Source organism: Hylaeus volcanicus, chromosome 1 (assembly GCF_026283585.1).
Source record: "Hylaeus volcanicus isolate JK05 chromosome 1, UHH_iyHylVolc1.0_haploid, whole genome shotgun sequence".
In the NCBI taxonomy this organism is placed as follows: Eukaryota; Metazoa; Arthropoda; class Insecta; order Hymenoptera; family Colletidae; genus Hylaeus; species Hylaeus volcanicus.
The window spans coordinates 22,963,445-22,978,653 of NC_071976.1; positions in this window are offsets into that span (position 1 = coordinate 22,963,445).

The window sequence follows — 15,209 nt, forward strand, 5'->3', positions numbered from 1 at the left end:
AGTTCGCTAAATTTGGTTATATATAATTATATATATAGAATATTATGTTAATAATTATATATAACCAAATTTAGTGAACTGACACGATTTTAAACTTCATGTACTTTATTTAAAAAATAAGTTGTTCCTTACACTGTGTAGAGGAAAATTTCTGCCAATCTATATATATATATATATATATATATAGATTGCCATTTGGCTTAGAGTGCATTGTGGTGTATATTTAAATACTTTTTTCGGCAAGCGTCACTGTCTTATTTCGCAATGTTTTGCTTTGGTATCGCAAGTAAGAAAAATGTGCGTCGCGGGTGCTGCTCTGCCGACGTCTCTGGAATCCAGGAATCGAGAAAACGCAGCCAATAAGTCGTGAGTCGAGTTTCAACGCCGTAGAACGCCGGTTTCTATAGCCCATGTGTCAGGAATTTCAATAAAAATAACAGCGAGAGTTTCTCCTAATTATAATCATCATCGATTAATTACATCACTCGGCACAGATTCCTGATGAACGCGATGATCTGTATGTACACACCAGAATATGCTATATACTTACACATCTATTATGCATAACTGAAGACTTCCTGCAATTAGGAATATTCGAATTTAATAAAAGTCTAGTTCTGTTTTTAAATTAAACATCATTAAGTATAAAGTAAATATTATAAAATTCACAGGGACAAATAATTTCTGTATGGTCATAAGTCTTATGATGGCTGACTAAAAGTTTTCTATTTTCTTTTGAAAACAATTCTTTCTTTCTCCCTAGAGTGCATAATACAGTAACAACAGAGCATTAAGAATATTTAAATAATTTGAAAAAACATCAGAAACTAAAAGTACCAATCTATTGTACCTCTAGTTCCCGACCATTATTGTTTATTAATTACATAGAATTGTTTCATTTTAGCGTTTAGCATGTTGTACATTTAAATGGAAACATTTGAAAATGCAGAAAGACGGTTCTGGCACGGATATTTACTTCCACGATTTGATCTGTTCTCTTAATATTGCAGTTTCAAAAGGTTCCGCGGTTAAACCACAAAGCAAATAACCTGGCTGACCGCAATTTGCTTGGTAGACGATCGAAAGTCAGCCACGCTGCGCAACGAAGACAGCGAATGATTTTGTTTTTCGTTATTTCGCAATGGAACACAAGCATAGCATAATCGTTAGAGTGTCTAAGCACGAAACGATCGATTTTTACTCTGTTCATAACTTAATATTGTGCAATATTTATGTAACAATGCTATTTTATTTTCATTCTTTGCATAATTAAATCGTGATAAATACATGATTCATATTAAACATAGCCCTTGACCATTCCTCGCGTATTTCTTTTCAACATCAATTTTTATAACGATGTAGTTTGTTACTAATAATTAATTCATCCTAATAATCAATCAAATTAAGGGAGCATTTCACTGTGAACGCACAAAGAAAATCATATTTTCAATCATTTTTTTCTCAGGAACTATTGCATAAAATTGAATGAATGTTTTTTCCCCTTAAAGGTATGATCAAGGAAAGTAAATAAAAATTTTTTTTTTTTGGTAAAATATATTACGTCATTTATTTACAAAATAATATGCCTGTGTGCAAAAGAAAAGTTATCCGCTGGCGCAGGTGATTTTGGCTCTCCTGGTAATCTCAAACAGAAAATCGAAAAAGTTTATTAAACTATGTCGTCACACCTATCGTCGGAACCTCCAAGTAGTTGATATGTTGATTTTTACTTACAATTTCACCTGATTTACGGTACAAAAAAAGTGTTTTTTTCTCTCTTTCACAAGAAACGCTGCCATTTTGTTTATTTTCAATGAAATAAATAAGTGGATGTTCCGACGATAGGTGTGACAGGTGTGATAGTTTAATAAACTTTTTCGATTTTCTGTTTGAGATTACCAGGAGAGCCAAAATCACCTGCGCCAGCGGATAACTGTTTTTTTTTCCACACTTGCATATTATTTTGTAAATAAATAACGAAATATTTTTTACAAAAAAAAAAAAATTTTTTTTATTTACTTTCCTTAATCATACCTTTAAGGGGAAAAAACATTTATTCAATTTTATGCAATGGTTCCTGAGAAAAAAATGATTGAAAATATGCTTTTTGTTGTGCGTTCACAGTGAAATGCCCCCTTAATATACTTTAGTTACAAAATGATATACAATCTTCAAGTTAGGGTGAAACTGTATCATACCCGATTTTCTTTCCATTCGTTATCTATTCCGATCTTTCTTTACGAATTTCCCTCAACATTAAGAGAATGCGTTTCTGCACGTGGGGACGATCACGCTGTTCAACTTGGCACGAGACGATACTCAAAGGTCGCTCGTACCACGTCTTGTTCAAGTACCGATCAAAATCACATGCCATCGCGAATACGACTGTCTCGTGTCGAGGTTTAAGGTTCACCTCCGAGAAGGTGAAAGAATAAAGGAGGGAGCGTCTTGGCATTTGGGACGGCGATTGTCAAGAATGCAAGGACGAGTTGGATGATACCAGCCTCGCGTATCCTTCTCTCTTCATCTGTATTGTAATAAAACTATTGTATAAACGATCCACTCGTGGTAATCTTACAAACCGAGTACTATTCTGCTGCGTTCTGGAAGAGAAACTAGGAAGCCAGCAGAGTGATTCCACAACACACTGGCAGTCGACATTAGTGATACTCTTCTTGATTTATTCGCAATGATTTTCAGTGCTATAAATGAAATGAGAGTTAGAAAGTGAAGCTATGTGTTTTGTCGTACCAAGTAACAGCGTGTCGAATCTGTTAAGAGTACGGAAAACCTTTTATTCGCTTTCCTCGCATTGCCAGTGAATGGTACAAGAAATACACCAACTCTTGTATTTAAATTTACAACATCTATGTTATTCATAACAAATCATTAAAATCAATATTGAATTGTATGGTTAACGAATTACATATAATAACTTCGCGCGCAGCTTAAAGAACCTTGTTGTATGGACTAATGACTGTATAATAATATTCCGAGTACTATACCACAAACGGGAAATGAACGCAGTTAGCCCCATTACGTAAAAGTTTATTAAAGACAGAAATTATCGCTCTTACTAAAATGCTCCAGTATTTTACGACTACGCTGAGAATGTTCCTTTACTATACAGTTACTAATTGCGCGTTTAACAAGATGCGAACTACCAACTTTGTAGAGTATTTACTCTGAAAATTGGATCTTTGGAGATAATTTGGAAATAAAAAATATGTCTGTTTTGAGATTTACGTGGCTCAATGAAAATGAAGTTTGAGAAACACTGAACTAGATCATCGAGCATTCTCAACGAATTCCACCACCTATGTAAATGAGCAAGTTGCAAGAGCGTTGAAGAGGGTTCACGTAAGCGATTTACGATTCGTTTAACAACATAAACGTAAGCGGTTCACCGGTAAGATATATTTGCCTAATGTACCTGGGATGTACGAAAGATCGGTGATTTAATGCAATTAGGTCGTTGCTATGCGCGACAACGCACATATACATACTCTTCAGGGGAGCTGGGTATTGGAAATATCGCACGGAGAAAGAATACATACTGTGATCTCAGCAGCGTATGAACTATTCGAAGAAAGGGTAAACGCAGGTGTCTTTGTAATGTGATATGATGTGCCATTAACGCACTTATAGCCGTACTTATATGTACCCATTGAATGAAATGTAGAATGATGGAAGATGCACATTGACCTATTCGCCATTGGATTCGTAGCAGTGATTTACTGTCTGTTCGGCACAGCCGCGTGAATCTTCTCGCGGGTTTGTTCAGGATGCGCGTTGCTCGCAGTCACGTGAATTTAATATGAAACAGGTAAATTCCAGCGTCTATAGTTTGAATGCGGTAAATTCTTAGCTGGAATTTGATCCATCAATTTGCTACTATGTCAGTAGCTGTATGCCATTTCCATTGTATCAGGTCATCCCGCCAGTTCATGCTATTTCTTGTTCTGGTATTCAAATTAATATGTGAAACGTACCTTTAAGTGTTATGAAAATATGTAATCATCCTCTTTCTTTTAATTAAAGGAGCTATTAATATTCATGAAACTACCAGAAAAAAAATTTCCACATAAATTGGTCAGTTTTTCTTATATGTAGAATGTGCCAGTACTAAAAAATGATAAATTGAGTACTCTTGCACTCGAAGCTTTATAGCCAATCAATGAGTCATAAAAATGTAAACGTGATGTAATGTATATATAGATCAAAGCTACGCATTCTGTACTACTGGGTAATAATAGTGTAACTCACTCGTACGATCTATAAATGTGTTGCTAAACAATGCCACCGATAATAATCGAAATTTATGGGCTTTTTAAGTTGTTACTTCCATCAGTGTTACATCATTTCAGATTTATTGTCATTTGTAATTATTACGTACTTGAGTGGGTATATACATGCGCACTTGGTTCGTGAATTTTGTAACAATTGTGATTGCGTTTTATGTGACACGCCTAACCTGGAGAATTCTGCATGCAGAGTTTGGTCTACGCTGTTCCCAATAAACTCGTCAACAATAGTACAATTATTCTAACCGCTGACATCGATGATTTAATTTATACTATCATTTTAATAAGAAGACGAAGGTCAATGAACATTCAACTTGGATGCGATATTTTTTGTACCGCTATAAGCCAATCTAAATAATTTCTCGCGTTTGTTAGTTTAGAACAGAAAACCATAAGAAAATCGGATTAGGATAGCAGAGAAACTATACGAATGGAGTACAGCTACTATGACATCGATTAAATTCAATTATTTTTATAAACAATGAAGAACAAAATGATCAGTAATCTCATTTAAAACTCATTTTAAGGTTGTAAAATCTTGGGGTTAATACTTTCGCTACGACGAGCAAAGGGAAACTAGAAGACACATTACGCTTGTGTTGATTGTCAGGAAACAAATTACAGAAAAGATATGTACTTTCAAATTACACAGATGTAACTGTTTTCAACATAATATCATGATGTTTATTTGTTTCTGTTATGCATTTCAGATCGATCGAGACCTATCATTTGATGAGGTAACTAAAAGAGAATTCTGCATATTTGTAGTGACAAGCTCTTCCTATTACCACCTTAGGAGATTTCTAATACTAAATAAGATGACAGTATCTTCAATCAAAGAGAAAACAGTCTATAAGGCCTCTTTGAAAGAGAAAGGCCACTAAATATAGGCATGTTTTTAAGAAATTGTTGAGATTTGCCCTATTCGTGTATATTATACATATACATATACTACTATATATTTTATTATGTATTATAATTTCATTAATAATATATAATATCATATAATATCATTGTATAATAAACAAATTTGATTTGTAATTAGACATTAGATTGATTAGACATCAATAGGTGCTGTAAACAAATTACTTAACAAATCAATTTCTGAAATTACTAGAATCGGTTGTACGGATTGTTTATTTATAAGTAATACATACCATCATAATTCCACTTTAAACTATACATTTTTATGTTTATCGTAGTTACCATTGTAACTACCATAATTATGGTCATACTTCCTAGTTGTTAAGACGTTCCTGTTCTTACAGTTATAAAATTTTAAATACTTTTTAGTAGGTTTTCATAAGTAGCAGCTACGCTCTTGAAGATACGTTCACTTTAAACGTTCACGTTACTACTATATTGCAAGTTTACGTGAGAAAACAGTTAACAACATGCTGCGTAACGAAACTTGCAATCAACTAAATAGTTTCGAACTGCGTATTCGATTTTGTAAAACTAAAGGCATTGCCTCGGTAATGGAATAAGCAGGCATGACGAAAGTTTACTGCTGAAACTGAACTTTATTATTTCTTTCAGTGCCCTGAATCTCACTGTTGGTGTTTCACCAACATCTTTTATAACCTACACTAGAACAAACTAAAAAATACATAGAATTCTGACTGTTTAATAATCCGACTTGGTAGAATCGATACGTTGTAATACTGACACTAGTTTATAAGTTACATTAATCTAGTCTATTTAATTTTATTCAATTTGGTGAATTCAATTTGGAAAATTCAATTTGGAAAAATATATATTTCCACTATAAATCTTTTTCTTTTGTTTGTGTTCAGTTCTTCGATTCCACTCGATCAATATTTCACTAAAACGTTTTAATCCTGGAAAATATGTTACTATATGTCTACTATGTATCTCCAGCATTCGTTCAAATTACGCCAAAACAATCATTTCATAGGTATTGCGGTAAATTGTACCATAAACAACCAGTTTCATCGTTCATCTTGCCAAACGGTAATTACTATCGTAAACATTAGCCTTAGAAAGTCTGCTGCAAAGAAGATCGAACGATTGCGGGTAGTTTAAATAAAATCGCGCGACGATAGCGCTGTCGTTGCAACAGCTGGATATTCTCTGGGCCGTATGTACTCGCTTTTACTCTCGTTTTCGTGACTATAAGAACCGGGCGACCGCTATGAAAGATCTGGGACAACGATATTGAATGTCGATTGCATTGTTCGGGAGACTCTTCTTCCTTGCTCAATCCTATTTGCATAACAAATTGCTCACGTTGAAATGAGTAAAAATACCTTAAATACTTGGACGATGTGACTAACAATTAACGGACGATAGAGGCTTCGGAAAGTATCAGCGAAAGGGTAGAAACTGGAGATCACGGTTTTGAACGGGTATTAAAATACACGGGTACACGGAACACGTGTATTTTTAATACACGGGTATTGAAATACGCTGGCACCCGGATATCTAAATACACGGGTACCCGGGTATCGAAATACACGGGACGCATACATCGAAATATACGGATACAGTATCCAATTAGTTTTGCATACAAACATTTATGTAAGAAAGAAGCTTTTATTCTAAAATAATGATCCTTGTTGATTTTGAAAAAATTGATAAGCAATAAAACAAATAAATAAACAAAAATATAAACATAAGACGAATAAATGTAACATAATAAATTTTGTAGTGTAATTTGTAAGACTTTATTTATTAGTTAAATTAAATGTTCAAGTCAATGTCCTACCCGTGTATTTCGATGCACGTGTACGTACCTAGATATTCGTGTTTTTCGATACCCGGGTACCCGGGTATTAAAAATACACGGATTAAAACACGGATCGATTAATTTTACCCATGTATCTGGGTATTTCAATACACGTGAAGTAGGGATCTCTAGTAGAAACCAATACGGGCATTACATTTTTGTTTTAAAAGGAAGAATGTATTACTTTTTTTAGAAGAATATCCATTGGCAACGTGTTAACGTGTCTTTCCAAATTACAGAAAGTTACGTTACACGATTATATGGAGCAAGATGATCTTTTAAATTTGATTTGTTGGTAACGATCGTTAAAATGACTTTAAAATTCGAGCGACCTGTACAACACAATTTTCATACGATAAAAAACTCGTGCAAAAACATGATAATATCGATAGAACGCCGTATTCGTCGAAAACGCGGCAACTTGAATCGCTTTCTGCGCAGGATAGCAAAATTCATTAGTGCGTTACGATCGCCGTTTCTCCCCTTCGGGAGAACGAAATCGGGACCCGCATCACGCGGAGGATTAATAGGTAAAGTAATGATCGATCACGGTAGATCGAACACGCGGAATGTCAATCTTTGAGAACGGTAGAGGTACAACGGTTGTATATCGATCAGAGATCAATCCACGGGAGACAGCAGTACACAGGAATTGCGGTTACAATCGCGCACCGCACCGAGTCCCATAAGATTTGTCATTTTTACTGGTAACCAACAAGGTGTCGAGAACAGGGATCGTTATCGCGCAACTCGCCAGTATGCCTTCTAAAATTGGTAGCGTGCACTCCGTGGTCCTCATTTTCAACCGTGATACAATGGGCCAGACTCGTGGAAACGATGGTGAACTCGAATAATCAATTCATCGATACATCTATTCATATACATCTATTTTGAACGAAAACTGTGTAAATTACAGTGTATATTAATAATATTTAACATAGTTTCCAACGTTATTATAAGTAAAGTGGGTGCATTTTTTAGTGTTACGCATAACGTAATTAAGTAAAAGATTAAAATTTTTCTGCAACTTGTTTCATTACGACTAAGGATTCATCAAATATTTAGGATACTTTACCTAATAATAACTCATTGTGTGTGTAAAACTCTTGACTAGCGATTTCATTCAATATTAACGAGTAGTATTCAGTTGAGAAAATATTTGTTGTAAATTTATATGTGTGATACCTAAATGATTGATTATTAGCGATTAACGATTGACGATGCATTACTTGCAACATGCGACTCGAGTCACGATCATTGAAACAATTATATGTGTTACTATTATTAACTTTTTATGAACAAGTGAAGTGCATAATAGTGACCTATAGGTAAATATTAAATATATAAATGATGTTTGCGAAAACTATACGTTGGTGTCATATGAAATGTAGGCGAGCAGACAATCTATGATTGATTTGGTAAAACACGATTGATGTAATAATCGAAACCGCGATATTAATTTCTAAGAAAGCACCTAACGATCAATCATTTGTATACTTCTCTCTACGCATTGTGTAGATCGGTGATGTATCTTTGGCGGCCGACTGTAACGTTGGGAGCCATTATTTCGCCGGGGTTAGAGATAAGCTGGTGTGGAACGTCGTTTAATCGTTCATTGGTAATCGGTCGACGCTCGTACCTTGTTATCCGCCTACACTCGAGGCGTCTAGATACCGCACGTAACACTTTAGTGTTGCTACTACAAAAGGGATAATTGCATTCGATCGTGACTCAATCCAGCGTTGCCTTAATGGACGCTCCGAAATGCGAGATTCGCGATCGATGCAACAACTGCCGATTATGGAAGATCTAAAGGTTACGCCGAATAATGGGCTTGGTATTCGTGAAAAGACGTTCTCTATAGTTCTATCGAACGCTTTGTAATATTTTATACACTGACACGCGATCGTACGAAACTCTGACGTTAACGTTCACGGTTTAATATTTTCCTAAAAGCCGATGCCATAAACGTGATGACACGTAGTAACATTACGACTACGGAGATATCAAGAATTTATGATTGTATCGAATAACGTAAGTTTCAATACTCTCGTAAAATTTAAGAAACGACCTGCGAAACATTACAGATAAAATGCATGAAAAGATGATATAAATTTTATGTTGTTCGCCGGTGTTAAAGAGCGGAATTTCACTATTTCTGGTTAGGAGATTTTCTTTATTCAAAGTGGAAACAAACTGAAATTAGATTTCGTAGTATTACCTCATAGATGTATAGGGTGTCTCACTAAAAACAGGTTTTAAAAGTTTAGACTTTTTAGAGAAAAGAATTGCAGCATGCAAAAAATCTAGAATATACTCTAGAATATACTCTATTAATTAATGTAGTAATATTAATATTCGTTTTGCATAAGTGCGTGTAATTTTTGATTATGTTCAGCATATATTTCTTGTATTCGATTGTATAATAAATGCATCAAATCTGCAGTCTAGTGATAAATGAATATATTAATGATAGTAACAAAAGTACAAGAAAATAAGGTTCTTTTAATTCTACACACCTTTGCTTGCGTAAAGGGAATATTACACATAGAATCACAGATGCCTAGAACATTCGTGCAATAGCGATCATTGATCAATCACGGTTTGCGCATCGCGCGTGGCATTCAAATGAGGAACAAATCCCGTTCAAACAATTTAATTCTACTGCGGACGAGTTCGTCAAAAATAGATAATCTCTTATACTATTTCCATTAAAAGTTCGAATTTTTCAGTTAAGGTTTTCCTCGGTGCTAAGTATAATTTAACACTGTAGCAATATTTCACAACGTGCATTGTGACAGCGCGTTGAAAGAAATTTCGCAAACATGTTCATGCAACACGAAAACGAAACATCGACTAATGTTTACTGGCGAATGCTTTAGATTAGACTGAAATGAAGTCGTTACAATCGGCAGTAAAAAAACCTAGTTATCGTGAAGGATGTTTACATGCATTCAGTCTCATTCCTTTTCTGCTATACTGTGTACTTATACGACACAGGCAGTACAGATCACAGCTAGGATTTTAAACCAGTCGAACTTGATTGTAACGAGCACTAGGGGTCGATAAGGACCGCCGATTTATTTAAAAGTGGGTTAGACATAATTAAAAATAATCCAAATAAAACTTTTATAATACTTCATTTGTAATAATGTCATGAAGATCTAGTGTAAAATATACAAAAATTGAAATTTCTTAAATGGATGGAATTTCATCAGCCGTTTCGTGTGCACTCGTCTGTGCATTAGAAATTTTACATTTGAATTATAATGTCAATATGACATCATTTTAAAACTTACTAATGATGATGTAGATTTCATAAGAATTCTTGCTACAATTGTGGGTTTCTCAACGATGGTTGGAAACAAAAAGCAGATTGCTGTAGGAACGGAATACATTAACAAATATTAAACATACTATGAACCAGTTGCATAATTTCCTTTTAAGACACACTTGTTTTCTTTTTCAAATCTCTATAAAATCTCAAATTTAATTGCCATTCTGGGATTCAACCTATAAATATTATCACGTGTTGTTTTACTTTATAAATAATATTTCTTTCTCTTGTACATTATACTGTTCTTAATTACTAATTGTTGTTTAATAGAAATAATTTACAATAAACATTTTGTTTTAAAATATTTGTAGTAATGTCCTTGTTAACTTAGTACAGAGTAATGTTTATCAGGTTGAGACAAATTTTATGTTGACAGTATATATATTCATAGACATATATTTATATGTATATGCGGGGTGGGCAAATACTTTTGCGAGTAACTGTATATCACGTGCTGCAATAAACATGCTAAATAACGTCATTAAACGTTTCGTAATGGAATGTCATTCGCAACTACGTTAAGAAGTATGTTGTGTTGTGCATCCCATGAATACTATCGCAAAGTAAATGTAAGCAAAGCAATTTATACGAACCACGAAATCATACGAATTTCTATACAGTTGATTAATAGCGCCAGTCTCGTCCGATTGCACTGGATTACATCCCATTAGGGTAGCCGTGTTAGAATCGTGATGTTGAAGAAACAAATCATAAGAATCTATTGGCTTATTAAGAAGGCACTAATACTTTGTACCTTCGATAGAAAATGAGAGTATGGAAAGAAAAGAATGTACGGACGACAATTCAATCTCACCATTATCTTTTCACCGTGCTGTTAATCGCCGGACACGCGGAATGTGATTCCTTTTAAACACGCTTGATATCTGATTGTATTATCGCTAGATTACATACATCTCGATTGTATCTAGAAAAAAAAAGTGTGAAATGTTATGTCCTTCTCTCAATTGGCTCTAACGCACACAAGCAAATTTGCACTGTATTCCGTTCGTAGACCTCGTAACTTTTTTCAGGTCGCGTGTTACCGCATTACTAAACGATCGCAAAGACTCGATTGAATCGTAAAAAATGTGTTTTATGAACTGTAAAAGCAGTCATTAGCTTTACATGCAGGCCGTGTCGATATATGTGATCTATATTTCATATAGAAATGCGTTTTATTTAAAGAATAAAGTGTTGCACGTCATTCAAATGGATCCGTAAATCATTGGCTCTTGATTTTATGGTATCAATTATGAGTAAAGTTTGACTGGAAACGGTTTTATAAATTTAAAGAATGATGTCGTTCAGAATTTCCTGTGCCATAAGGTAAATCTTCTATTAATGAATTATTAAGCATTATGAAAGGAAAGTGTAAATGAAGAATTTTAATCGTTACGTTGGTGGTAAAATACAATAACAAACTTCAATTATCCAGAAATAATATAAGTGATCAAGAAGTAGAGCTAATATACTTGATCTAATAGAAGATGATAGACGTTACTGATGTCTACATTTTACGGACTAACAATAAGCTAGATTTTTTATGACGTGGAAGGGAAATTCATATTATTTATTAAGACAGAAAGAGGAATGTATTAATATTTAAAAAAAGGAAAATATTAACTCTGACAAAATATTGGGCTGTCTGGAAAGTCCATGCCGATTTTTAGTAGGCGGTATCGGTCTGAATATATCGGAATGGCTGAAAACAAATAAAATGTGTACATTCCTTAACAGGTGGAAATTCAATAAATATATATCAAAATTCACATATGCCTTTGAATTTTTCTTAAAAATAGGCATGAACTTTCCGGACAACCCAATAAATACGTTCAAGGAACACAACACATCAACCATGTACAAGAAATGCAAAACATCAGACATAGCATATTAAGATACGCGCAAGTTATGTGTATCAAAGTTAACATCGAACATCGGAAAATATTTATGTGCTTCGATTCTCTCGTTAATTGATGGAATAACATTAAAAAGGAGAAACACGATTTAATTTCCGTGAACTTTTCCTGCGAATAACGGGGTAATACATTCATGACTATAAATAGTCGATATAACGTCGTAAAGAGTGTGACAGTAAATGCCTTGATCGAAGAAAGTCGCATAATGACTCGAGCAAATGATGGTCGTTGTTCTCGGCTAGGAAAACGAATCGAAGGCTTCATAGGTGGTAATCTGATGAAGTAAAGAAAATACTTTCGAATAAATCGACAGAATGTAGTTGTACAAGCATTTCGTTTATTCATTAATATTCATACGATATAAATAATAAATTCTCACTCTAATTATGTTCAAATTAATACCGGTCGTCAAGTAATAAGAAAGTTCATCGATTTAAACGAAATAAATCAAAATAGATCATGTTTCAAGTGGTATCTTTTTAATGCTTTTTCATTTGTGCTCGTTGCTCTCGGAATACATACAATTAAACATACACAAAGAAATGAGTGTTACACCGTGACCGTTTTCTGAATTTATCGTCGGATCCACATAGGTACATCAACCCACCTAACCATTGTTTCAGCAGTGCGACCTGCCATCAGTGTCACACCGTGACTATTTCCCGAGATTATCCCCATACCTACCATCAACTAACTAACATACCCCCGCCACTTAATGTCTCTCACTTTCATGACACATTTCCGTTTCAAATTTCGTGACGATTTTCTCATTATACCACCCAAAAGTAAAAGATTTTCAATCTTAAAGAATGGAACCCTTACTTCCATCTACCCTCTTACTTCTATCTAATCTTCTGAGTCGCCAGAGATGAAATGAATATGGACACAATTAACTCCTAGTCGTACCATTTAATTTAGGACCGCGAGTGGATCCATAGTCGAGTATAAAATCGCTCGATCGTTCCCATGCGACGTAACTTGACTCGTGTTTTTCGTGTTTACTCCGAATTCCGCACGAGTCTCACACGTTGTCGTAATCCAAGAGGTTAAGCACTGCGGACGTCCATCTGATTCCTTAATCAATTACGTTGTACGGTCAAAGCCCTGTATATTTTGTTCCATAATCGAACGTAAGTATTCTTAGCTTGGCGTCTGTACATGGAAGTGTGCCTCAATGGAAGATGAATCGATTTCAATTGACTCCATGAACGCGATTAAATATTGCATCAGCGATTATCCTACCAAGCCAGTTTCCATGATGCAACACTCAGTTGTCCCGGCACGGAGTCTTCGTTCGCATATCAATTTCATTTCATTTTTATGATTGAAAATTTATAACACCATAGTTGTGAACGATGTCGCATTCGAGTCAGCAAATGGAAAGGACCAGGTGCGGTTCAAAGAGTACTTTGTTGTCGTTCAATTGCGTTACTTAATCCAACAGAAAATTTCTATGCAAATCGTAAAAGTGAATACTTGAAATTAAATTTAATTTAACAAGTTAGTTACCTTGTACAAATAGGGATGCTCTATTTCTTCTTTATCATGTTGCAGAGTACACTCGCGAATAATAACTTGAAAAAATGGTAAGCTACCTTTAAGTAGAAAGCATTGTTATTAAATAGGGGCATTGTGCAATTGAAATTATTATGACATCAACTTATGCGATACCTGATAATTAGCGTTGTGATTTCAATGCTACCGAGACCACAGGCGGAACTAATTCGTGGTAGTGTTCGAAAACGAGTTTACCTTCTTTTTGGTTCCCTGACGTTTGTAAAATGGTCTCGAAACAACGGAATGTACATGACGTTGATGTACGATCACGAAAGTGACCTCAGAATGTTGCAGGTTATGAGTTAGACTGGAGCACTCGTACTCGTGCGTTAGGCAATATAAAACGTACAGCACTCGGGAGGATCGCCAAGACTTTCGAAACACACGAACGAATTATGCCCAACAACCAAGGATAATAATCTCAGCTGCAATAATGTTCCATCTTGTGAACGACCGACAAGGTGCAACAGACAATGATTCAAACGACTCCGGGACCGTTCTTCGGTGATTATCAAATGCACACCACCGGCCAATCGTTAAAAGGTACGAAAACTTGTAACGCAAAAGAACAGAACGCTCAGCTCTCAACGACTGCGAATAGAAAACACGTCCTGCCTTTGAACACTGTGACAATGACCTTAATGTAAAGTGACCAAAAATGTGTGAAGTAATCTGACATAAACGCTCCATTAAGTTTTTTAATCGCGCAAAAGAATTTCGCCGACACCTTTAACGGTTTTCACAAAATCTACTTCCAACACTTTAGGTGACCTACACAGTACACAGTTTTTCCCACTAACAGTTGCATGTACTTCTGTACGCGCGTACAGAGTAATGCGAAATATGTGATTGGTACAAGGAAGCGATAGCATCGAAGATCGATTTCTCGTTGAAACAGATAATTTCGCCTTCTGCCCCAGCTCGAGCCGACGATCGAGATAACGATACCACGAAAGTAAACGCGGAATGTCAAATCAAACCCTGAATCGCATGGGTTTGAGCATAATTCATGTCCACTGAAGCTTAATAATCGATCAATGCGGCGGAAGTAGCGCGATTGTTAGTATCGAGCAAATGGTGATAAGTCGCGTCAACGTGGAATAAATTGTTAAGTGAATAAAACTGTGCCCATTGAACTGTCCGGCACTTCGTTTGCATATTCTCTGTTATTTTACACGGAGTAAGTTCCTTGTCTTTCACGCGTGAATCAGCCGTTCGTGCACTTCTGTCACGGTTAAATATATCTATCTATCGGGATAAATAGTCTTAATTGTAATAGAAACGAGTATACAATAAGATCCAGCGCTAAACGAAACAGCGTTAAACGGGGTCATCTTAACACGTAA